The sequence below is a fragment of the Bos javanicus genome, chromosome 20 (genome assembly GCF_032452875.1).
Source record: "Bos javanicus breed banteng chromosome 20, ARS-OSU_banteng_1.0, whole genome shotgun sequence".
Lineage (NCBI taxonomy): Eukaryota > Metazoa > Chordata > Mammalia > Artiodactyla > Bovidae > Bos > Bos javanicus.
Window position 1 is genome coordinate 70,869,048 of NC_083887.1, and position 24,608 is coordinate 70,893,655.

The following is a 24,608-nucleotide window of genomic DNA, read 5'->3' on the forward strand; positions in this document are numbered from 1 at the left end:
AGACAGAGACAGAGAGACAAGGGGGAGAGAGAAAGAGAGAGACACAGAGAGAGACAGAGACAGACAGAGATACAGAGAGAGACAGAGACAGAGAGAGAGACAGACAGAGACAGAGACAGAGAGAGACACAGAGACAGAGAGAGAGAGAGGGACAGAGACACAGAGACAGAGACAGAGAGACAGAGATACAGAGAGAGACAGAGAGAGAGAGACAGAGATGGAGCGAGAGACAGAGAGAGACCCAGAGGCAGAGAGGGAGACAGAAACGCAGGCACAGGGACAGGGTCAGAGCTGCTGGCAGGAGGCGGGGTGCAGGCCCCCCAGGCTCCAGGCATGGAACCTCCACCAGCTCCCAAGACTTGAGGGCCGAAGGCCTCTGGGCCCGCTCACCTCACCCCCCTCCAGCCGAGGCGCCTCCTGCTCCCCCCGGAGCTGGCCCACCCCCTGAAGCAGGTGCCGGCCCCGGCCCACGCCCCCCTGGCGGTGCCCCCTGGGATCAGGACTCGGGGCTCAGTCCTTTGGCTCCCGGCTCTCGTCCTCTGTCCTGTATCCACTCGCCTCTCCCGGCTCTTCACTCACGATCGCTCCAACGACTTTTATCACAAAACAAACATGTGCTCGATAAGGAAAGTCAGAGACTTCACTCCAGGAGCTTTCTCCTTATTCTACACAGTTTTCTAAGCGTGAGTGACACAGACTCACCCATGACATGAAAACGTGCGTGATTTTTACTTAACACTATGTCTTGAGAGTGTTCCTTTCATTAAACTAAACGTTTTTAAGCTTAAAGTTAGATTTGTTTTACTGTTTACGCTTTGTGAAATGTTCCTGTCAAACACTGTTTGACAGGGAACGTCCCACGCGCCCTGTCTGCTGTGCCCACTGCTGCAGAAGTGCCCCCTGACGCGGCACGTCTCTGCCGTTTGCGATCTGTCCTCTTATACCTGCCGCTGTGGTGTGCACGTGAACACGTATCTTTTGTTATTGACTGGAATGCTGGTGACTCTTCATAAAGTGGGCACATCCATGGAGCCACCACCCAGATGGAGAGTGAGAACGTGGGGCTTCCCTGGTGGCCCCTGGCCGGGGACACAGGTCCAACCCCCAGTCCAGGAAGATCGCACACGCTGAGGAGCAAGCAGGAGCCGCAGCTACCGAAGCCCCCACACCTCAGACTCCACGCTCCTCCGCAGGAGACGCCCGCGAGGAGAAAGTGCCACCACCAGAGCGAGGCCCTTGGCCAGCCACGGAGACCCAGAGCAGCCAGTAATAAATAAATGCATTATTTAAAAAGAGAGAGACAGAGCATCCCCACTCCCAGAGGCCCTGCCCCTCCCCAGCACCATCCGTCTGTCTATTCTCCTGCTGTTCTGACGGCACAGCTGGGTCTGCTTCCGGGCTCAGCGAGGCCCCTGGGCCTTCGCACCATCGCCCAGCCGTCTCCCAGCAGGAAGGGCCTGGTCTGTCCACCCATCCGTCTTCCCGCTGCAGGACAGCCCCGAAGCCCCTGTCCACCTCCTGGTGCCCTCAGGGAGGTATCCGCAGGCGGACGGCGCCTCCCGGGCGGCACGGGGCCCAGCCGCAGAAGATGCTGCCGGACCGCGTTCCAGGGGACCGAGCCAGTTACCTCCCAGCCGGCTGGGAATGCTCCACACACACAGTCACCACTGGCCTTTGTGCCCTGTGGCCACGGGGACCCTGCTGGCCCAGAGCGCGTGCGGGCTTTAACCTGCGACACCGCTGTCCTCCCATGAAGCCCACTCGGGTGTCCTTCCATCTGGGATGCTGGCCCTCCCTCTGCCCTCCAGGACGCAGCCCTGCTCTCTGGGTCCCGGGGCCCCACGAGCCTCTTCCCTCGCACTCGGGGTGCCGGGGATGAGAAGCCCTCCCTACAGTGCTGCCCCACATGCCTGCCTTTAAAGGACCTTTTCCCCCTCAGGTTCGTGAAGACAGTCTCATGTTTAGTCCGGGAGCGTTCAAGTTAAGTCAACAATCCTTGCAGAGCTGTCCCGTGTTGCCTAAGGCAGCCTTCGGTGGACCAGGAGTCCTTCCTGGGGGAGGGGGTGGCCGGGCACCGTTGCTCACAGTGCCTCCCTGTCCTGCCTCCTGCAGAGCCGGCTTTGCCACAGGCGTCCGTCGGTTTTTTGTCCACCGTCTTCTCCAGGACTCACAGCCTTCATCTCTGAAGCTTTATCACAGGTCTCATACCTCCCGACCGTGTTCTTTAAGGACACATACACTGTGGAGCAAGCTTGTAAGTCTCCACAGAAAAGCTGCTGGAATTGTGATTCAAGTGCATTCAACCTACAGCGCGGTTTAAATGGGATCGTAACAATATAGGGTTTTTCAAACCATGAGTGTAGCTCGTCCCTCCATTAGTGTAGGTCTTTTTCCTCTCAATAATGTTTCATAGATTTAAATTTTTTTTATTTTTCAGCTATACCTCGTGGCTCACAGGGTCTCTAGTTCCCTCACCAGGGCTCAAACTGCACCCCAGCAGGGAAAGTGCAGACTCCTAACCACTGGGCCACCAGGGAAGTCCTGTTTTAGTGTGTGTGTGTGTGTGTGTGTGTGTGTGTGTAGGACGTGGAAGTCTTCCGTCACATTTCTTCTTGCGTCTGACTTTTTTGGACACTCTTATGAATGATACTGTTCTTAATGTTTATCCTCTCATTGTATATTGCTAATACACATAACAACACAATTCTCCTCCTCTGTTGTCCCCTTCTTCTCCTGCCTTCAAGCCTTCCCAGCAGCAGGGTCTTTTCTAACGAGTTGGCTCTTTGCATCAGGTGGCCCAAGTATGGGAGCTTCAGCATCAGACCTTCCAGTGAATATTCAGGGTTGATTTCCTTTAGGATTAACTGATTTGATCTCCTTGCTGCCCAAGGGACTCTCAAGAGTCTTCTCCAACACCACAGTTGAAAAGCATCAATTCTTCAGTGCCCAGCTTTCTTTATGGTCCAACTCTCACATCCATACATGACTACTGGAAAAACCATAGCTTTGACTAGACGGACCTTTGTCAGCAAAGTGATGCCTCTGCTTTTTAACACACTGTCTAGGTTTGCCATGGCTTCTCTTCCAAGGAGCAGCATCTTTTAATTTCATGGCTGCAGTCACCATCTGCAGTAATTTTGGAGCCCAAGAAAATTAAATTTGTTATTGCTTCTACTTTTTCCCTTTCTATTTGCCATGAAATGATGGGACCAGATGCCATGATCTTCATTTTCTGAATGTTGAGTTTTAAGCCAGCTTTTCCACTGTCCTCTCACTTTCATCAATAAGTTCTTTAGTTCCTCTTCACTTTCTTCCATTAGAGTGCTATCATCTGCATATCTGAGGTTGCTAGTATTTCTTGTAGCAATCTTGATTCCAGCTTGTGCTTCATCCAGCCTGGCATTTTGCATGATGCACTCTGCATATAAGTTAAATAAGCAGGGTGGCAACATACAACCTCGACGTACTCCTTTCCCAATTTTGAACCAGTCCAGCTGTTCCATGTCTGGTTCTAACTGTTGTTTCTTGTCTTGCATACAGGTTTCTCAGGAGACAGATAAGGTGGTCTGGTATTCCCATCTGTTTAAGAATTTTCCACAGTTTGTTGTGATCCACATAGTCAAAGGCTTTATCTTTGCCTTTGACTTTTTAAAAATATAGTTGAAAGGACCAGATGGCTTATTGAAGCATTTGTAAGTGGATTCCATCCTTGATTAATTTTGTTTTTTCTATCAGATTTTATCTCAGTAGGGCTGGCAGCCAGCTTCATGTTTTTCTCAGATTCCTGTTAAGAGGTTGCCCCAGACTTCAAACCCTCAGAAGATGAGCCAAGCGGCACCGCCTCCCTGGGCCGGTGGCGATGGTGGCCCTGGGCCCGGACAGCAGGGCCAGGACAGACCCGAGCACGCGTGAGTCCTGTCCCCCGCCACCCAGGCTGCACCGGCCTCCGGGATCAGAGGCGGGTGGGGCCCCACAGCCTGCTGGTGTTCTCGAGACGGCCCCCTTTGCCTCCTGGGGCTGGGTGCTCTGGAACTGCTGGTCACAGGGCCCGAGTTACTGAGTTGCGGCCTCAGGGCCCAGGGACCTTTGATGCTTCTCCATGCCGTCCCCCACCTCACCCCAGCCCCGGGCTGGAGTCTTGAGCCCCCAGCAGAGCTCATTGGGTTCGCGCCAGCCTCCCCCCGCCCCGCCCCCCACCCCCCACCTGAGACCCTCTCCCTCTGTGTCCGTGTTTGCTCTGCCTTAGTCTCCTTTCGGAAGATGGAGCCGGGTCACCGCAGGAGAGGGAGGGACAGAGAACTGTCCTGTGTCTGGTGACTGGTGACAGCCGGCACGCTCCCCCGCCCCCGCCGGAAGGGCCCCGCCCCAGCCCTGCTCCCCGGAGAGGGACTCACGGGCGCATCCCCGGCCCCGCCCCGCCCCGGGCCCAGTGGAGCTCGGGATGCTGGCTCTGCGCTCTCCCCGGCCCCGCCGGCCAGAGGCCAGAGTCCCCTGGAGCCCCACTCCCGCTGCACCTGTTTGTTTACTGCCGGCTTATCTAGAGAACTGATTGTTACCAACCTGGGTCTTTCAGGAAATAACCCCAGATAAGCAGGGAGGATGCAGTGCGATTCTGCCTTTGTTGTGGTAACAACTGCCCTCACAGCCCAGCGGGGAGCAGTGGTGGCGGGGGTGGGGTGGGGTGGGAAGTCTCCGGGGGGCCAGGTTCATCCCGAGCCCTCCGACCTACTTTCTGTGGTTGGAAAAAGCAGACGAGGCATTAGCTGAATGCTCTAAACAAGTCTTGTCAGGCCTACAGTAATATGCGCACATTTATATTTTTATAACTTGTGATTACTGTAGCGGAAATGTGCAATGTAATTTGGAAAATGCAGGACAATTGCAAGACATGGGTAAAAAGCATTCATGATTTCACCATCCATAGACGGTTTTCAAAAGCTAACTTAGCCCTTTTCTTCTGACGTGCATGCGTGTACACACATGGTAAGTATATTATACTTACAATCAGGCTCAGACAGTGAAGAATCTGCCCACAATCTGGGAGACCTGGGTTCAATCCCTGGGTTGGGGAGATCCCCTGGAGGAGGAAATGGCAACCACTCCAGTATTCTTGCCTGGAGAAACCCCATTTACACAGGAGCCTGGCGGGCTACAGTTCGCGGGGTCGCAGAGAATCAGACATGACTGAACGACCAAGCACACAGCACACATACTTACAATGATCACCATTTTGTATTTTCCAGTTAGCATACTGTTTTCCCACACTGCAAAACTCACACTGCCCAGAAGCCCCCATGTAGGGACATAATAGAAGGTTTAGAACCCATTTTTCTACTGTTGGGCAGTTCTGTTGCTCCAGCTTTTAGTTATTGTTAATCTTGCTGCAGTAAGCATCTTTGTTCAAAACCACCTCCCCCATCTTGAAATCCTGGGACAGATTTTTCTAGAAGTGATGTGTCAGGTTGAAGGGTATGAAAATTGCTTTCTGGAAAGACCTCCACACAGCAGTGTGGGTTTCCCTTGCCCTTGAGGTGCTAGGCATCATTTTAACCTTTGCCAACTGAATTAGGAGTTGGTATCTCGCAGGGTCCATTTGTGTGTCTGAGTCCTGGCTGAATTAACATTTTTCATGTCTCTTTGCTGTTGGAGGGTTTTCATTATGCTAAACTAAAACAATAAATAGTCATTTTTTACCAGTAAAACAGGTTTACTCAAGGCAGCAGAGTTGCCACACCGGCCGCAAGAGAAGGTGAGCTAGGTGAGCTGGGGGCAAGTCGGGAGCCAGGTAGAGGACCCTGTTTTTATAGGGAGATGGGGAGGTGGGCGGGGCCTTAACACAAGTAGCCCATTGGAGGAGGCTGGGGCTTCTCATTGGCTAGGCTGTTGCCAGGCGGGAGAGGATCTTTTCTCCTCCTGCTGGTGATGGTGCAGTGGTGCAACTTCTAGCGCTGACGCAGGCAGTCACTTCCTGCTGGTGGCTGCACCCACTGCGTCCCTCTTCCCTGCTGCCCAGGCTCCCTCCAGGCTTCCCACCTGCCTGTCCCCCCACCGGGGACAAGGACTCCACCAGCCTCTCCTAGGGGCTGGGCTGCAGGAGCCTCCAAGGGTCTGGCCAGGGGGTCAGGCCGGTCAGTGGCAGCCCCATCCGCAGGTGAGGAGGTCGCAGCCTTCATCTGCGGCCCAGAGAAACAGGGCAGATGTTGGGCACAGGGGTCCTGGGGCTCCTGGCAGAGTGTATACTGGCGGGGGGGGGGCGGGGTGGGAGTGGGGGCGGGGTGGGAGTGGGGGGGGGGCTCCTCACATCCATCCGCTTGACCCTAGGGCTTCAGGAGTGGAGGGGCGGCCTGGCCACGGACCCCCACCCCGCAGTGAGGCGTGAGTTTATGAGCAGGGAGAGGGGTGAGTGTGGCCCGCAAACACCGCCCCCACCACCACTCTCAGTAGCTGCCCTGCTTGGGTTAAGTTGTTTTTACGCTTCAGCTGCAGATTAACCATTAACCTGAGGAACTGACTTCTCAGCAGCCTCCAGGCCAGTACTTTTCCAAAAGGCCCTGCACCCCACCCCCAACTCAGTGTCCCTGGGGAAAAGCCCCAGGGCGGGGTGGGCAGGGGCCTGGGTGGGTAGGGCAGCCCAGGAACTCCGCCTTCCCACCTGTGGCCCCTGCAGCTCGGGTCCCTTTTCCCCAATCCTGGCCTTTCAAGCCCCCTCCCCAGCTCGCCCCAGACCAGCCCAGAGCCTTCGGGCGCTGCAGCCCCGCCCCCAGGTCAGCCCATCCTGCATCCCAGCTCTCCTTGACTCAGCGCCCTTCCTCAGCCCCATGGAGGGACTCAGGGGACCCTGGGGCTACCCTCCTCACCCCCTCCTCCCCAGGGACCCGGAGTCCCCCTGGGGTGGGGGAGGGGCAGGGCTCCTCACTCAGCAATCGAGGAGACCCTAGGTGACAGAGACCACACAGAGCAGGTGGGAGGGTGGGGTCTTCCATGGGGGGGGGGTCCCCCGAGCTCAGCAGCTGTGCCTTTCTGCCTGGTCCCAGGCCCAGGGCGTCTGGGCTGGACCCCGGCTGCTGGCGGCCTGGGCAGCTGCACGTAGGCAGGAACTGCCCTTTGGGGAGCATCTGACCCGAGGCCATGTTAACGTTTGCCAGGCGGTGGGGGTGAGGGGGAGCTGGCACCGCTGCCCCTCAGGTGTACCACGGTTGCTTGGGAGGGGGTGTAGTTTGCAGGGAGCATTTGTATCATGAGAATGAAATTCGAGGTTCACCCAAACAACCATTGAGAACCGTATCTGCATGAACGTGCAGTTCCCTGGGCCCCAGGGCCAGAAACAGTCCTACTGTGAACTGCGCGGACCATGGGCCAGAGCGGCCCGCCGACGGCTCCCCAGGTGTGGACTCCGCTGGGTTCCCGCAGCCTCTGTGAGGGAAGGCACAGCTGAACAAAGGGAGACATTTGTGGGGCTCCAGTCTTAGGACACCTCGCGGAGTGGCCACTGACCACCTTCAGCACAGTGGCCCTGCAGCGCCCTGTCCGGAGCGCCTACTCCTTGCAGGCGCCGTTCAGGACAGGTCGCCGTAGGTGGGGGTGAGGGGCCGGGCAAGGACCCCCAGGGCCCCCACGTTCAAGGATGACCAAGGCGGTTGGGGTGAGAGCTGGGCTGCAGAGGCGAGCTGGGTTCAGGCCAGCGGGGCTGCTCACCACCCAGAGGTGAGCCATCCGAGCCAGGCAGGCTGGGGGCCCCTCGGAGCTCCCGGGGCCGAGAGGGTGTGGCTGCAGCGGGTGAGGGGACGGTGTGGGGCTGGGGGGGGGCAACCCAGGGTGGGCTGGCTGCTCACACTGAGGGGCCCTGGGAACGACGCAGAAGGGGCTGCAGAGACCCGCCTCTGAGTGCCAGCTCCAGCTGCGTGGGGGAAGCGACCCATCACTGGGCAGTCTGGGGGCTCCTGGTGGGGCGGACAGGCAGACCTCAGGGATGTCCAGGATTAGAAGTCAAGAGTGGCCCGTAAGAGAGAGCTGAATGAAGAGAGGAAGACAGGGGAGGACGTCCTGAGCAGGCCTCTCTCGTAGCTCACTCGCACATTCTGTAGGAACTCCTGTAGAGGAGCGTTGGCTCTGGGCAAGGACGTGGTGCGTAGCACCACCGCTGTTATCAGCTTCCTGCCGCCCAGACCACGCAGGTAGGCTCCGCCCCAAGGCAGCTAGGCTCCGCCCCCCAGAGCCTTGGGCAGGAGGTGACGTCAGGGTGGTCAGCAGAGGCTCGGCTGGACGTCAGCCGCGGCGACACCACCGAAAGCCTGAGGTGGGCGAGGGGAAGGAGACCAAGCTCTGGGGACCCTCCTGAGATCAGGGGCGCACCCCCGGGACACAGCCCTGCCCCGGAGCGAAGCGGACGCAGGAGATTTGGAGGTGCGCTGGGGTGAAGGCGCTAGAGCTGCAGGACCAGTGAGGGCTGGGGTGAGGCCAGGGGTTGAGGTGGACTCGGCCAGGCCGGGGGGGCCCTGCGGCCGGAGGGCTCCGGGTGTGAGGGAGGAGCCTGCCCTGCGTTCACTGGGCTGCAGGGTCCGCTGGCCCAGGCCCGGGGTGTGGCCTTGGGTGGCAGCCAGCGTTCACAGGGCAAGGTCGTGGGGCAGGCCGTGCCTGAGTCAGCTCTGAACACGTGAGAGGCTGGCAAAGTGTCCAGGAGGGTGGGGCGCCTGACCAAGGTCTTCAGACTGGGGACAGGTCAGAGGTTGGAGGAAGAAGGAGGGGCCGCTAGGACTGGGGTTTGGGAAAGGCAGGGTCAGAGGTGGCTGGGGAGCAGGTGGGCCCTCCACCCTGAAGTCCACAGGGCTTGGAGGGGACAGCCTCCCAGGAAAGCCCCTGCCCACGTCCTCAGTTCCCCCGAGCAGGTAAGGCCCCTCCTCACCCCGGGGTCAGGAGCCAGCTCCCCTCTCCCTGTCTAAGGCTTATTAGAGAATCCAAACCCCCACCCCGCCTCCTCCCGCCCTCCCCTCTGTGACTCGGCAGCCTCTGCCCCCTGCGGCCCCGGGGCTCTGCCTGGAGGCAGCCCCCACGGCCCATCCCCTGCGTCACCTTGGACCACGTTGAGGCCCGGCCCCACCACAGACCCATAGTCGCTGTGGCCCACACCCTGTCTCTCCTGTTGTGCGCAGCCTGAAGGGCCTCTGCCAGCCCGAAGGTGCCAAATGGGACCGTCCAGGACAACGGTCCAGGAGGAACCATTCTGGGGCCTGCCTGAGCCCCGCCCTGCCTCCTACTCCTCTCTGAAGTTTGGAAAGACAAGCCGGTCCCCCTTGCGAGGACGGTCCCCCCATCCCCAGCCCTTGGTGTGCAGGGCAAGGGGGGCAGGGTGGGGGTACCTGAGGAGGGGCGCCAGAGGTTCCAGCAGTGACCTGAGGGAGGGGGTGGGGAGCCCTGGGCTCCCCTCCTGGGAGGGGAGGGGGCTTCAGGGAGACCCTGGCTCCAGCCATCTGCCCTGGTGGGGTCCTCAGGAGGGTCTTCAAGGGTCACGCTGTCCTGGCGGGGGAGGGGGCCTGGTGCCCCACCAGACCCCAATGCACTGGGGGCCACGCTGTCCTGGTGGGGAAGGGGCCTGGCGCCGCCCCCCCCAGACCCCAGTCCAGTGGGGGGGGCGCAGGTCCCCCACCTCTGCACCCTCCAGGGGAGTCTCCCTCCCAGAGGTGCCTATGGTGGCTGCCTGGATGCCAGCGCACTCACCCAGGGCCCGGGCACCGCAGGTGGGGGGGTCCCTTTTTCGGACATTAGATCAGGGAACCCGCCCAGGGCTCCCTCCTCTCCCCTCGCTCCTCCCGTACAGTGGAGGGCGTCCCGATGCCTCTGCCACCGCTGACCCTGCTGTGGGCACAGAGACCCACCTCCATTCCCTCCTCCCCTACTGTGATCTCTCCCTCCCTCTGGGGACAAGTGTCCAGCTCCCCCCTCTTCTGTCCCACTGTTCCCGGGACTCTGTCACTGCTCTGCTCAGAGGCCAGGCAGGTGGGCTGGCTCCCCATCGGCCCTGGACCCCACTCAGCCCCTGGGCTTTGGAGGGGAGTTTCCCATGAAGGAGGTGAGTGTACTATCTGCTCCATGGTGGTCCTGATGCTGGAGTCAATGGACTGCTCCTCAGTTCTGCAGAGAACCGAGAGCTCCCGCAACATCCGGTGTGGCGGGAGCTGAGGCTGTGTTTGCTGGACAAACAGTGGAACAGATGAAGGAAGGAAGGGTGGAGGGGGCGAGGGAGGAGGAGATGGAGGAGGAGATGGAGGGAGGGATGAAGGGTGCAGGGATGCTGGGGCTGCGAGCCTGAACTGCGCAGCTGCAGCTGTACCCACACCTCCCCACCCTGCACGGGGGTGGGAGGCTCAGGTTGCCAGACCCCAGCGGGCAGTGGAGGCGGGGACAGGCAAGGGCCCAGGGACCAGGAGGAAGCAGAGTCATGGCTGGTCCCCGTGCCTGGTGGAGGAGGGGCACGGCTTAAGGGTGGGGAGGAGAGGGCCGTGAACACGAACGATGTCACTTCCCAGCTGAGTATCCTCCCAGGCCCAGCATCACTGTGAGCTGGTGTGACAGCCTCTGACTGATTCTGGGTTCGGGGTGTCCAGGGAGAAGTCGGCCATTCTTAGAAATAACATTTTTCCTAAATACTAAGTATCGTAGTTTTGTGTATTAATAGAACTGTGGGAAGTGGAGAACGGGAGGTGTTGGGAGATGGATAATGAGCTATTAAGAAGCTACAAGAAACATCGGTGTCAGTTATGGGTGATCAGACCCCACAACTCATGGTAGCTGTGGGCGCGGGTGCCAGGCTCCACACAGCCCATGGGGGACCTGCGTCTGTTCCCACGAGAGGCAGAGACCCTGACAGTCATGCAGGGTGGGTGGTCGGAGTCTGGAAAGTGATGACGGGCCTGGGCTATGGGGGCTCATCTGGCCAAACTCCCCTGAGTGCCCTCCACCAGGACACTTGCAGGAGGGGAGAGGCAAACCTGCTCCCAGCCCCTGCCCCTCCTGCACACAACAGGAGGGCGCCTGAGTGAGGGGCCAGGCCCCATGGTCCCCGGGAGTCATGCCACACCCTGGGATGAGGGCCCAGTCTGCTTCTCTGAGGGTACAGTGTCTGGGCAGCCAGAGAAGTTTCTCTCCTGGGCCTCGTGCTGGGACCTGTTTTCACAGAGCATCATGGGCAGTGGGTGACTGGCCCAGGCAGCACCCAGATCTGGACGGAGCGGGCATGTGGGCTCTGGGCACAGGAGGAGGGGGCCTCCCGCATCTCCAGATACACCGGGGCCCAGCCCGCAGCCCAGGTGTCCTGAGACGGACAGCCTCTGCCAGCTGCCCCTCCTGCCTGGAAGGCTAGAGGGTTCTGTGTCCCCGTCCCCTGCTGGCTGAGGACTTAACGCTGAGATGGACCCAGAGGCAGATGCTCCACGGCGGTGTCTGGTCTGGACGTTTGACTGGTAACACTCGCCACACTCGTGTCACCCCTGTGGGTGTTGGGAGTCCTGGGTTTGCTCTCCTCCGCTCCTGGTGCACTCGGCCCAGGTCCCACCAAGTGCTGAGGCCCGTGGTCACCCCTCGGATCTAGACTGGGCTGCAGCTTGCTCTGCTCAGCAGCGAGGAGCCGGGTAACCACGTGGTAACGCGGCTCAGGCAAGACAAGGCCTGGCGAGAGACCGGCTCTCGCAGAGAGAGACGGGGCCATGCGGAGAGAGATGGGGTCACACGGAGAGAGATGAGGTCACTTGGAGAGAGAAAGGGGCCAGGTGGGGGACACCAAGGTGACAGGCAGGGGGGATCTTCTTGGACCTTCCGGCCCCGCCCAGCCCAGGCACGACCCCCAACGATGCCTCGCGGGGCAGCCCCAGCTGCCAAGGCCTCTGCCTGAGCTCCTGGCTGTGAAGGGAGAGACCACCGCAGGCTGTGGGTGGCATGGAAGGCGCGCCTCAGACGGTCACTGGGATAAGATGCCGGGTGGGGTCAGCGTGGAAGCAGGACGGCCAGTGGGCTGGGGCCTCCGGCGATTCCTGGGGGCTCCCGGGGATGTGAGGCTGCCTGGAACCCCGAAGGAACCCTGGGTCTCGCGGCTTCAGGGCCTGAATGCACACCCGGCAGAGCCAGGTCTCGGCCACAGGCCACGGAGCCTGTGCCCAGGCGGATGCTGCCGGCTCTCCGAGTCTGGAGAGGCGGGGCTGGGGAGGCCGTGCGTCCAGGTGAGGCGGGAAGGCAAGCCGCTCTGGATAAGGAAGGAGGAAGGGCCTTGGGCGAGCAGGCCTGACAGGCCCCGGGGGACGAGCTCCCCATGAGCCGGGTTTCCGGCACGATGACCACGACGACGACGACCCAGAGCCGAGGGGAGCGCCGCCTCCGGCTACAAACCCTCTCAGCGGGAGGGCGGGCCCCGCGGCCAGGAAGACGCGGCGAAGGCCCGACATGCATTCCTAAGTGTTTCTGCAGGAAGCAGGCCCCACCAGACGAAAGCGGCTGACTGCGAGCGGAAAGCGGCTGACTGCCAGCGAGCGCTTGGACCCCGGATGAGTTTCAGCCGGAAGGCTGGCGATGCGCAAAGCTTCTTCTTGAGGCCAATCAGGGCACAAGGCGATCAGAGCACAGCCAATCAGTTAAGTTCAGTGACTCAGTCCTGTCAGATTCTTTGCGACCCCACAGACTGCAGCACACCAGGCTTCCCTGTCGTTCACCCACTCCTGGAGCTTGCTCAAACTCATGTCCATCATGTCAGTGATGCCATCCAACTATCTCATCCTCTGTCGTCCCCTTCTCCCGCCTTCAATCTTTCTCAGCATCAGGGTCTTTTCCATTGAGTCAGTTCTTTGCATCAGGTGGCCAAAGTATTGGAGCTTCAGCTACAGCATCAGTCCTTCCAATGAACACCCAGGACTGATTTCCTTTAGGATGGACTGGTTGGATCTAAGGGACTCTCAAGAGTCTTCTCCAACACCACAGTTCAAAAGCATCAATTCTTTGTCGCTCAGCTTTCTCTAGGGTCCAACTTTCACATCCATACATGACCACTGGAAAAACCATAGACTTGACTAGACGGACCTTTGTTGACAAAGTAATGTCTCTGCTTTTTAATACGCTGTCTAGGTGGGTAATAACTTTCCTTCCAAGGAGCAAGCGTCTTTTAATTTCATGGCTGCAGTCACCATCTGCAGTGATTTTGGAGCCCAAAAAATAAATGAAGGAGTAGTGGCCAGAGGACCATCCACACCAGTGCCTGGGCACCACTACCTGTTTGGCTGATGGTCAACCTGGAGGGAGGGTGACCAGGGGCTTGGCGACCAGGTGGCCTGGGAGGTGCTTTGCGGATGGACCTGTGCGGATCGCAGAGTGCCAGAGGATGTTTGCCTGTTTATGCTCCCCAGAGGGACCTGGACCCCGGCGCAAAGGTGGATGACGTACTCCTCTCTGTGGGTGAACCGCCTCTTCCCCACCCTTCCTGGGGAGCTCAGGGCAGAGGAGGCAGAGAGGAGACCCGGCAGGCTGGAGGCTTGGCCTCCCCTCTCTGGGGCCCTGCTGGCTACAGCCAGGGCTGGGTGCACCGTTCAGTGCCCAAGAACCAGCAGGGTCCCCCCTGCAGTTGGGGACATAGGGAAACGCGTCCTTGCTGGGCAGGTGCTGGCTGGGGCATCCACCTGCCTTCCCCACCCAGAGGGTTTCTCACTCACCCACCCCGTCCGCCTGAATGTTTATTCAGAAGATTCTCCGTGGGGTGTTTCTGACCCTGAAACTCACTTCACAGCTAAGGATAAGGGATGGGTTCCCTGGAATGAGTCCAGACCCCAGAAATGGCTGACCTGAGAGAAAGCAGGCCTGCAGGCTGAAGGCCCCTCGTCGGCCCAGGGCACCATCTGGGGGCTGGCATGCTGCCCGTCAGCGCCGGCCTGGAGGCTGCCCATCTCCTGGGCCCATGGTGGGGGTGGTGGGGATCCATGTTTTGCTCTGCTCCTAGCTGACCCCAGCCCTGCAGCTGGGGGGAGCTCCCTGCAGGGACGCCAGTGGGGCTGAAGGGCTGCCCGGGCCTCCTTGGCTGCTGGGGCTTCGGAACCATTGGACAGCTGGTGGATCTCAGCTCCTGACCCGCCAAGGGCCCCAGGGGTGGGCCTGCTGGGCCTGCTCAGCCACTGTGGCAAACCTGAAGCCTGGAGGCTGAAACAGCAGACGTTTTTGGGGGTCTGGAAATCCGAGCTCGAGGTGCTGACCAGTCCGGCTCCTGGGGAGGCCTTTCCTGGCTCAGACGCCCCATCTTGTGTGTCCTCCCTGGGAGAGACAGACTCCCTGGGGCTTCCTCCTATAAGGACGCTGACACTGTGGGATAGGGTCTCTACCCCTGACCTCGTTTAACCTTAATATCTCCCAGAAGCCCCACCTCCAAACGCGACCACAGGACGTCAGGCCTCAGCGTGTGAATCTGGGGACACAACTCCGTCCACAGCAAGGAGTGCACTGGGGCCCAGGCGTCCTCTGAGGGCCTCTGAGCTTCCCGGGGGAAGTCGGGAGGGTTTCACCAGCCATGCAGGGTGACCGCTCAGGACTGAGGGCTGGTCACCCCCCAGGTCAGGACCTGCATAGCTGAGCTCAGGGCAGGCAAAAGCACATGGGCGTGCAGGCGGGCAGAGAGGAAGGACAGAGCAAGCCCTGGCAGGCCGCCTGTGGCCCGAGTCAGGGATCGGCCGTCCTGCCGGGATCAGCTCCTTCGTCTCCGGCTCTTGTTGTCATGACCCTGGTGGTGCTGCTAATCTTAAACCTAGACCCGTGCTGAGGCCTGGGAGGAGGAGGGGAGGGTCCTGCTGCCAGGACTTTGGACCTCCTCCCGGGAGGAGCGGGGACCTCCACTGCAGGCAGAGGGACAGCTGTGTGGTGTTGCTGAAAGCCTCAGCATGGGTGGCTAAATCTGGGGAGAGAGGCCCCGGGGATGAGCAGGCAGGGATGGCCTGGATTCGGGGGTGGGGGCTGGGCATTGCCCTCTTCTGAGCATTTTCCTGGGGCCCGGGGACCCATAGTCCCAGACTGCAGGGCCAAGCAGTGTCCCCAGTGAGAGGTGGTCACTGAGCCTGGGAACAGAGCGGGGCCCCTGGGGGGCTGGGCGGAGGACACAGCAGAGAGGAGCCTGCCTGGGCTGGGGGCGTGCCCCAGAGGAGCCCAGGCACCAGGAAGGAGGCGGTTGTGGCCCGCGTGGGCAGACCCAGGGTGGCGGGCCCTGTGCACATGGAGGCCCCTGCAGGGGCGGGGAGGACCCGGCTTTGCCACGCCCATCGAGGTCACCGGCCCCTCCTCAGCCGGCCGCCCAGGCTAGGGGCACCTTTGGGTCAGCGGCTGGAGGGGAGGGGGTCCCATAAAGGCAGGGGCAGTGCTCAGAGGAGGAGCACGGTTGCAGGCCGCCTGCACTGGACAGAGGGCTGCCTCCGTCTGGGCGCTAAGGCAGCCCAGTTCCTTTCAGAGTGACGTTCCCATAGATCGTGGTCACTGAGAATATCGACGAAGCAGACAAACCACACTTCTCTGCACAGCCTGCCAGGTGCCGAGACCCCTGCCCCCCCTTTTTTCTGGCCACACCATGTGGGATGCAGGATCTTAGTTCCTGGACGGAGGATCAAAGCTGTGTCCCATGCACTGGGAACGCAGAATCTTAACCGCTGGACCACCAGGGACGTCCCCCCACCGCTGCCCTGTGATGGCTCTGGATGCACCAGGGTTTCCATTCATTCCAGGCACCACCCCTGATGGACACGGCCTATTCAGGCTGCTCCTGTGTCTTCACTGTACCATAACCTTCTCCACCAGGTGGGACCCCAGGGATCACCTTCCAAATCTGTTTGGGGCGCTGGCATGAAGTGGGCAGCCAGGGGAGGTTAGGCTTGGGGGCGGGGTAGGGGTGGGTGAGGGTCACTCCCAGACAAGCCTGTCCTGGTTGAAGCGGGTCACTACACTCAGAGGACACGTTGCTGACGGTAATGTCTGGACAGGCCAGCAGGGGGTGAGGGCGCTCAGAGAGACGTGGCGCCCGCAGGCAGAGGGACACACGCTCACGTGTGCACACACGCACCCTAGTGGGGCCCCCAGGACTCCCTGGAGACTGGGGTTTGCACCTCAGCTGCTGGAAGCCCTGCTGCTGCAAGGTCATTATCCGTGCGCCGGTCCATTCCCAGCCCCGGCTTCATGGGGCCCAGGAGAGGGAAGCCAGCTCCCTCTGCCTTGACCTCAGGGCCCTGCAGAGAAGCCCCGTGTGGAGGGCGAGGCAGTGGGCAGGAGCACCGGGCCGAGGGTCACTCAGCTGCCGGCTCCCCGGCCACCTGGGGCTTTCACGTAGGTTCTCCTGACGCTCCTCCAGGAAAAGAGAAAAGGCTGGGACGTAAGTCCCAAAGTCTCACTAAAGTTTAAAACTGTTCATTCTTTAGCAAGTGGCACCGGTTCTTATTCCAAAATCACTGACATGACACCCGGCCCCTGTCTCTCTGTCTGTCTCTCTGTCTCCCAGGCCCACTGGTGGAAAGAGACTGGGGGTGCTCCATGCTGCAGGAGAGGGGTGGTTGCCCAGCAAAGGGGAGGGTCAGGGCAGAGGGCCCTGAGAGGGAGCAGTGGGAGCAGGAGGGACACCCCTAGGGCCTGAGTCAGGAGGGGTGTGCTCCGCAGCTGTGGTGGGAATGGCTGCAGGATGGTGCTGTCCACGTGGGCTCAGACCCACCCAGATCACTGGCTTACCGCAGGGAGGGTGAGGCTCAGGCCCCGGCGGGTCTGCACACTCCCGACACAGACAGACCCTGAGTCCCCAAGCCTGGAAGCCACAGCCTGACTTCAGATTTTCACAATTGAGCTAAAAACAAACAAAAACCCAATTCAGCTAGGTCGGCATTTGTGGTGGCTCTCCCCGCAGGAGGTGATGGAATTCCAGCCAAGCTCCTTCAAATCTTGAAAGACGATGCTGTGAAAGTGCTGCACTCAATATGCCAGCAAATTTGGAAAACTCAGCAGTGGCCACAGGACTGGAAAAGGTCAGTTTTCATTCCAATCCCAAAGAAAGGCAATACCAAAGAATGTGCAAACTACCATGCAATTGCACTCAACTCACACGCGAGCAAAGTTATGCCCGAAATCCTCCAAGCCAGGTTTCAACTGCACTGCAGGAGACCTGAGTTCGATCCCTGGGTTGGGAAGGTCATCTGGAGAAGGAAATGCCAATCCACTCCAGTATCCTTGCCTGGAGAATCACATGGACAGAGGACCCTGGTGGGCTACAGTCCATGGGGTCGCAAAGAGTTGGACACGACTGAACTGAGAGACTAACGCTTTCTTTTCAGGCTTCAACACTGTGTGAAGCAATAACTTCCAGATGTTCAAGCTGGATTTAGAAAAGGCAGAGGAACCAGATATCAAAGTACCAACATCCACTGGATCATAGAAAAAGCAAGAGAGTTCCAGAAGAACATCTACTTCTGCTTAATCGACTACGCTAAAGCCTTTGACTGTGTGGATCATGACAAACTGTGGAAAATTCTTAAAGAGATGGAAATACCAGACCACCTGACCTGCTTCCTGAGAAATCTGTATGCAGGTCAAGGAGCAGCAGTTAGAACCTGACATGGAACAACAGACTAGTTCAAAATTTGGAAAGGAGTGCGACAAGGCTGTTTGTTGTCACCCTGATTATTTGGCTTATATGCAGAGTACATCATGTGAAATGCCAGGCTGGATGAAGCACAAGCTGGAATCAAGATTTCCAGGAGAAATATCAATAACCTCAGATATGCAGATGACACCATCCTTATGGCAGAAAGCGAAGAGGAACTGAGGAGCCTCTTGATGAAAGAGGAGAGTGAAAAAGCTGGCTTAAATCTCAACATTCAAAAAACTAAGATCATGGCATCCAGTCCTATTACTTCATGTCAAATAGATGGGGAAACAATGGAAACAGTGACAGACTTTATTTTCTTGGGCTCCAAAATCACTGCAGATGGTGACTGCAGCCATGAAATTAAAAGGTACTTGCTCCTTGGAAGAAAAGCTATGACCAACCTAGACAGCATATTAAAAAGCAGAGACATTACTTTGCCAACAAAGATCTGTCTAGTCAAAGCTATGGTTTTTCCAGTAGTCATGTATGGATGTGAGAGTTGGACTATAAAGAAAGCTGACCACCAGAGAATTGATGCTTTTGAACTGTGGTGTTGGAGAAGACTCTTGAGCATCCCTTAGACTGCAAGGAGATCCATCCTAAAGGAAATCAGTCCTAAATATTCCAATATTCGTTGGAAGGACTGATGCTGAAGCTAAAGCTCCAATACTTTGACGCCTGATGTGAAGAATTTACTCACTAGAAAAGACCCTGATGCTGGGAAAGATTGAAGGCAGGAGGAGAAGGGGAGGACAGAGGATGAGATGGTTGGATGGCATCACCGACTCAATGGGCCTGAGTTTGAGTAAGCTCAAACTTCGTGATGGACAGGGAGGCCTGGCGTGCTACAGTCCATGGGTCACAAAAAGTCGGACACGACTGAGCGACTGAACTTCCCGCAGGGCCTCGAGGCTGGTTTGAGACCTGATCTGTCCTAGCTGCCCCCAGGCCGGTGAGGCTGTGCTGGAATTCGGTGTCCTCCATGGAACGGGTGGCACACGGGTTCCTCCAGGCAGCTCTGTGAGCTACTCCTTGTTCTGAGGCCCAGGCCACTCCCACCTACCTCCAGGCTCTTTCCCATGCACAGCGCCCTCCACTTAGGGACAAGAAATCGGGGGTCTCTGCCATGCAGACCCCGCTACTATTTCTGCCCTGGCTCGAACCTGCCTGGAAATTGTCAGCTATCAGGGCCTGGCACCCAAGGGCTCTCGTGAGGACCCGGGAGCTGCATCAGTGAAAGCTGTGGGTTCTAGAGGCCCCACCTCCTAGGTGGGGCTCGGGGGAGCTCCACCAATCCCACTAACCCGCCCACGGATAAACCCTCCCACCGCCTCACCCCGCCCACCGCCTCACTCCTCTCACCCCCCCCCCACCCCGCCCACCGCCTCACCCCGCCCACCGCCTCACCCCGCCCACCGCCTCGCCCCTCACCCCGCCCACCGCCTCACCCCGCCCACCGCCTCACCCCTCTCACCCCCCCCACCCCGCCCACCGCCTCACCCCCTCACCCCGCCCACCGCCTCACCCCGCCCACCGCCTCACCCCTCCCACCGCCTCACCCCGCCCACCGCCTCACCCCCTCACCCCGCCCACCGCCTCACCCCTCACCCCGCCCACCGCCTCACCCCCTCACCCCGCCCACCCCTCACCACCTCACCCCGCCCACCGCCTCACCCCTCACCCCGCCCACTGCCTCACCCCGCCCACCCCCCCCCACCCCGCCCACCGCTCACCCCGCTTACCCCCTCACCCCGCCCAATGCTAACCCCTCACCCTACCCACCGCTCAACCCTCTCACACCCCCCAACCCCGCCCACCGCCTCAACCCCTCTCACACCTCACCCCGCCCACCGTTCACCCCACACCCTGCCCACTGCCTTACCCCACCTACCGCCTCATCCCGCCCACAGCCTCATCCCGCCCACCGCCTCACCCCTCCCACCGCTCACCACTCCCACCGCCTCACCGCTCCGACACCTCACTCCTCACCCCTTCACCCTGCCCACCGCCCACCCCGCCAACTGCCTCACCCTGCCCACCACCTCTCCCTGCCCATCTCAGCCCTGCCACCCCCTCACCCCACCCATCGCCTCACCATGCCCACCACCTCACCCCTCCCTCTACTTACCCCTCCCACCAAAGGCAAAGCCCATCCTGCAGTGAGTCCTGGCCAGGGAAGCCTGGGAGTTCAGTTCAGTTCAGTCGCTCAGTCGTGTCCGACTCTTTGCGACCCCATGAATCCCAGCACGCCAGGCCTCCCTGTCCATCACCATCTCCTGGAGTTCACTCAGACTCTCTGTTGTCCCCTTCTCCTCCTGCCCCCAATCCCTCCCAGCATCAGAGTCTTTTCCAATGAGTCAACTCTTCGCATGAGGTGGCCAAAGTAGTGGAGTTTCACCTTTAGCATCATTCCTTCCAAAGAAATCCCAGGGCTGATCTCCTTCAGAATGGACTGGTTGGATCTCCTTGCAGTCCAAGGGACTCTCAAGAGTCTTCTCCAACACCACAGTTCAAAAGCGTCAATTCTTCAGCACTCAGCTTTCTTCACAGTCCAACTCTCACATCCATTCATGACCACAGGAAAAACCATAGCCTTGACTAGACGGACCTTTGTTGGCAAAGTAATGTCTCTGCTTTTGAATATGCTATCTAGGTTGGTCATAACTTTCCTTCCAAGGAGTAAGCGTCTTTTAATTTCATGGCTACAGTCACCATCTGCAGTGATTTTGGAGCCCAAAACGATAAAGTCTGACACTGTTTCCACTGTTTCTCCATCTATTTCCCATGAAGTGATGGGACCGGATGCCACAACCTTCATTTTCTGAATGTTGAGCTTTAAGCCAACTTTTTCACTCTCCACTTTCACTTTCATCAAGAGGCTTTTTAGTTCCTCTTCACTTTCTGCCATAAGGGTGGTGTCATCTGCATATCTGAGGTTATTGATATTTCTCCCGGCAATCTTGATTCCAGTTTGTGTTTCTTCCAGTCCAGCGTTTCCCATGATGTACTCTGCATATAAGTTAAATAAGCAGGGTGACAATATACAGCCTTGACGTACTCCTTTTCCTATTTGGAACCAGTCTGTTGTTCCATGTCCAGTTCTAACTGTTGCTTCCTAACCTACATACAGATTTCTCAAGAGGCAGGTCAGGTGGTCTGGTATTCCCATCTGTCTCAGAGTTTTCCACAGTTTGTTGTGATCCACACAGTCAAAGGCTTTGGCATAGTCAATAAAGCAGAAATAGATGTTTTTCTGGAACTCTCTTGCTTTTTCCATGATCCAGCAGATTTTGGCAATTTGATCTCTCGTTCTTCTGCCTTTTGTAAAACCAGCTTGAACATCAGGAAGTTCACGGTTCACGTATTGCTGAAGCCTGGGAAGGTGCTTGGAAAGGGACCAGCTGGCCTGCTTTAGGACCTGGAGGTGGGCGAGAGGAAGAGGCGGGACCCTGGCCGGGGTGAGGGGGAGCTGGACCTGTGCCCTGTGAACAGCAGTGGTGGGGGCTGACAGTGTGAGGGGATGTTTCCTTCACCCTGAGAAACGGGGTGGATGTTGCCGTCTATTTTAATATGTATGTGAGAGACTGAAGATGGAGAAAGACAGACAGCGGCCAGACCAACCGTGGAAGCAGAACTCGGCCCCGGGCCTGCGGCGGCCGCCCCAGAAGCCATCCAGCCCTACGATCCCTGCGTCCCTGATTCCACTGGTCTCCAGCTCAGGACCAACCGCAGGGGGCCGGGTGCTGCCCCCACCCACCTCGTGAGGCGCCCCTTCTGGCCCCCGTCAGCCTCCTCTGGCCCCTCATCCACTCTCACCTGGGGTGCTCTCCCCTTCTCTGCCCACCTCAGAGGGTGCACGTCCCCACCCCCACCCCCGGGTGGCCCTCACTGGAGTCTATCTCGGGCTTCGCGCAGCTTGAGATGTCCCTGCCAACAGGGACCTTGGGCTCACATGAGGTAATCAAACCCAGGAAGGTCTGTCTGTACCTTCTGCCCAGCAGCACTGTCCCCGGGGAAAGGCCCAGGGAAGCTGAAGAGCAGGGAGGGCCTTGAGGCCCCCTGCCCTCTGGATCCTGCTAGGGGTCCTTCTGGGGGGAGCTCAAGGGTGGGCCGAGGCTGCTGTGAAGTCTGCTCGCTTGACATTGAAGAGTGGGCATCAGCTCCTGCGGGTCAGTGACCGCTGTGTGACCTGTCTGCTCGCCATGTCCACAGGGACGGCCAGGGACACCTGAGAGCTGGCTGGTGGCTGGTACAGACCTCTCTGCCCCCACGTGGACGCGAGGTGACAGACACTCAGCAGGCATGAAGACTGGGTGAGACTGCAACAGGAGACACCTGTTTTCAACACAGTAGGGTTTTGGTTCTTGTTTCTGTTTCAAGTGTGACTGAATTCTCTTATGTTTAAAAAGTCAGCAAACCTAAAGCCACACCTGAAGTAGGAGTCAAGAGACACCTGCAGTAACAGGCGAGTTTGGCCTTGGAGTACAAAATTAAGCAGGGCAAAGGCTAACAGCGTTTTGCCAAGAGAATGCACTGGGCGTAGCAAACACCCTCTTCCAACAACACAAGAGAAGACTCTACACACCGACATCGCCAGATGGTCAACACTGAAATCAGAGTGATTATTTTCTTTGCAGCCAAAGATGGAGAAGCCGTATACAGTCAGCAAAAACAAGACTGAGAGCTGATTGTGGCTCAGATCATGAACTCCTTATTGCCAAATTCAGACTTAAATTGAGAAAAGTAGGGAAAACCACTAGACCATTCAGGTATGACCTAAATCAAATCCCTTGCAATTATACAGTGGAAGTGAGAAATAGATTTCAGGGACTAGACCCGATAGAGTGCCTGATGAACTGTGGATGGAGGTTCGTGACATTGTACAGGAGGTAGTGATCAAAACCATCCCCAAGAAGAAGAAATGCAAAAAGGCAAAATGGCTGTCTGGGGAGGCCTTAAAAATAGCTCAGAAGAGAACCAAAAGGCACAGGAGAAAAGAAGAGATATAAGCATCTGAATGCAGAGTTCCAAAGAATAGCAAGGAGGGATAAGAAAGCCTTCCTTGGTGGTAAATGCAAAGAAATAGAGAAAAACAACAGAATGGGAAAGACTAGAGATCTCTTCAAGAAAATTAGAGATAACAAGGTAATATTTCATGCAAAGATGGGCACAATAAAGGACAGAATTGGTATGGACCTAACAAGCAGAAAATATTAAGAAAAGATGGCAAGAATACACTGAAGAACTATATAAAAATGATCTTCATGACCCAGATAACCATGATGCTGTGATCACTCACCTAGAGTCAGACATCCCGGAATGTGAAGTCAAGTGGGCCTTAGGAAGCATCTCTATTAACAAAGCTAGTGGAGGTGATGGAATTCCAGTTGAGCTATTTCAAGTCCTAAAAGATGATGCTGTTAAAGTGTTGCACTCAACATGCCAGCAAATATGGAAAACTCAGCAATGGCCACAGGACTGGAAAAAGTCAGTTTTCATTCCAATCCCAAAGAAAGGCAATGCCAAAGAATGCTCAAACTACTGCACACTTACATTGATTTCACAAAAATAATGCTCAAAATTCTCCAAGCCAGGCTTCAACAGTACATGAACTGAGAACTTCCAGATGTTCAAGCTGGATTTAGAAATGGCAGAGGAGCCAAAGATCAAATTGCCAACATCCATTAGATCATGGAAAAAGCAAGAAAGTTCCAGAAAAACATCTATTTCTGCTTTATTGACTATGCCAAAGCCTTTTACTGTGTGGATCACAACAAACTGTGGAAAGTTCTGAAAGAGATGGGAATACCAGACCACCTGACCTGCCTCCTGAGAAACCTGTATGCAGGTCAGGAAGCAACAGTTAGAAGTGGACACAGAATAACAGACTGGTTCCAAATCAGAAAAGGAGTATGTCAAGGCTGTATATTGTCACCCTGCCTATTTAATTTATATGCAGAGTTCAGTTCAGTTCAGTCACTCAGTCATGTCTGACTCTGTGATGCTAAGGACTTCAGCACACCAGGCCTCCCTATCATCAACTCCCAAAGCCTACTCAGACTCCTGTCTGTTGCATTGGTGATGCCATCCAATCATCTCATTCTCTGTCCTTCCCTTCTTCTCCTGCCTTCAATCTTTCCCAGCATCAGGGTCTTTTCCAGTGAGTTGGTTCTTCGCATCAAGTGGCCAAAGTATTGGAGCTTCAGCTTCAGCATCAATCCTTCCAATGAATATTCAGGACTCATTTCCTTTAGGATTGACTGGTTGGATCTCCTTGCAGTCCAAGGGACTCCCAAGAGTCTTCTCCAACACCACAGTTCAAAAGCATCAGTTCTTCGGCGCTCGGCTTTCTTTATGGTTCAGTTCTCACATCCATACATGACTACTGGAAAAACCATAGCTTTGACTAGACGGACCTTTGCTGGGAAAGTAATGTCTCTGCTTTTTAATATACTGTCTAGTTTTGGTCATAGCTTTTCTTCCAAGGAGCAATGCCTTTTAATTTCATGGCTGCAGTCACCATCTGCAGAGATTTTGGAGCCCAAGAAAATAAAGTCTGTCACTGTTTCCATTGTTTCTCCATCTATTCCCCATGAGGTGATGGGACCGGATGCCACATCCTTCATTTTCTGAATGTTGAGTTTTAAGCCAGCTTTTTCACTCTCCTCTTTCACTTTCATCAAGAGGCTCCTCAGTTCCTCTTCACTTCTGCCATAAGGGTGGTGTCATCTGCATATCTGAGGTGATTGATATTTCTTCCAGCAATCCTAATTCCAGCTTGTGCTTCATCCAACCTGGCATTTCTCATGATGTACTCTGCATATAAGTTAAATAAGCAGGGTGACAATATACAGCCTTGATGTACTCCTTTTCCTATTTGTAACCAGTCTGTTGTTCCACGTCCAGTTCTAACTGTTGCTTCTTGATCTGCATACAGGTTTCTCAGGAGGCAGGTCAGGTGGTCTGGTATTCCCATCTC

General features: G+C 57.1%; 1 protein-coding gene and 1 long non-coding RNA gene across 2 annotated transcripts in view; both read left to right on the forward strand.

Annotated features, from left to right (window-relative positions):
• The first annotated feature begins 4,513 nt into the window (after positions 1 to 4,513).
• Positions 4,514 to 24,608, forward strand: part of SLC12A7 (solute carrier family 12 member 7) — a 96,830-nt gene continuing 76,735 nt past the window's right edge. The window contains exon 1 of the mRNA XM_061393933.1: positions 4,514 to 4,518. The gene's annotated coding sequence lies outside the window, so the exon portion shown is untranslated. The remainder of the gene's footprint in view (positions 4,519 to 24,608) is intronic.
• Positions 5,046 to 13,225, forward strand: LOC133233801 (uncharacterized). Its single transcript, XR_009731872.1, has 2 exons — positions 5,046 to 6,151; positions 6,322 to 13,225. It is a non-coding gene; the product is annotated as an uncharacterized LOC133233801 (long non-coding RNA).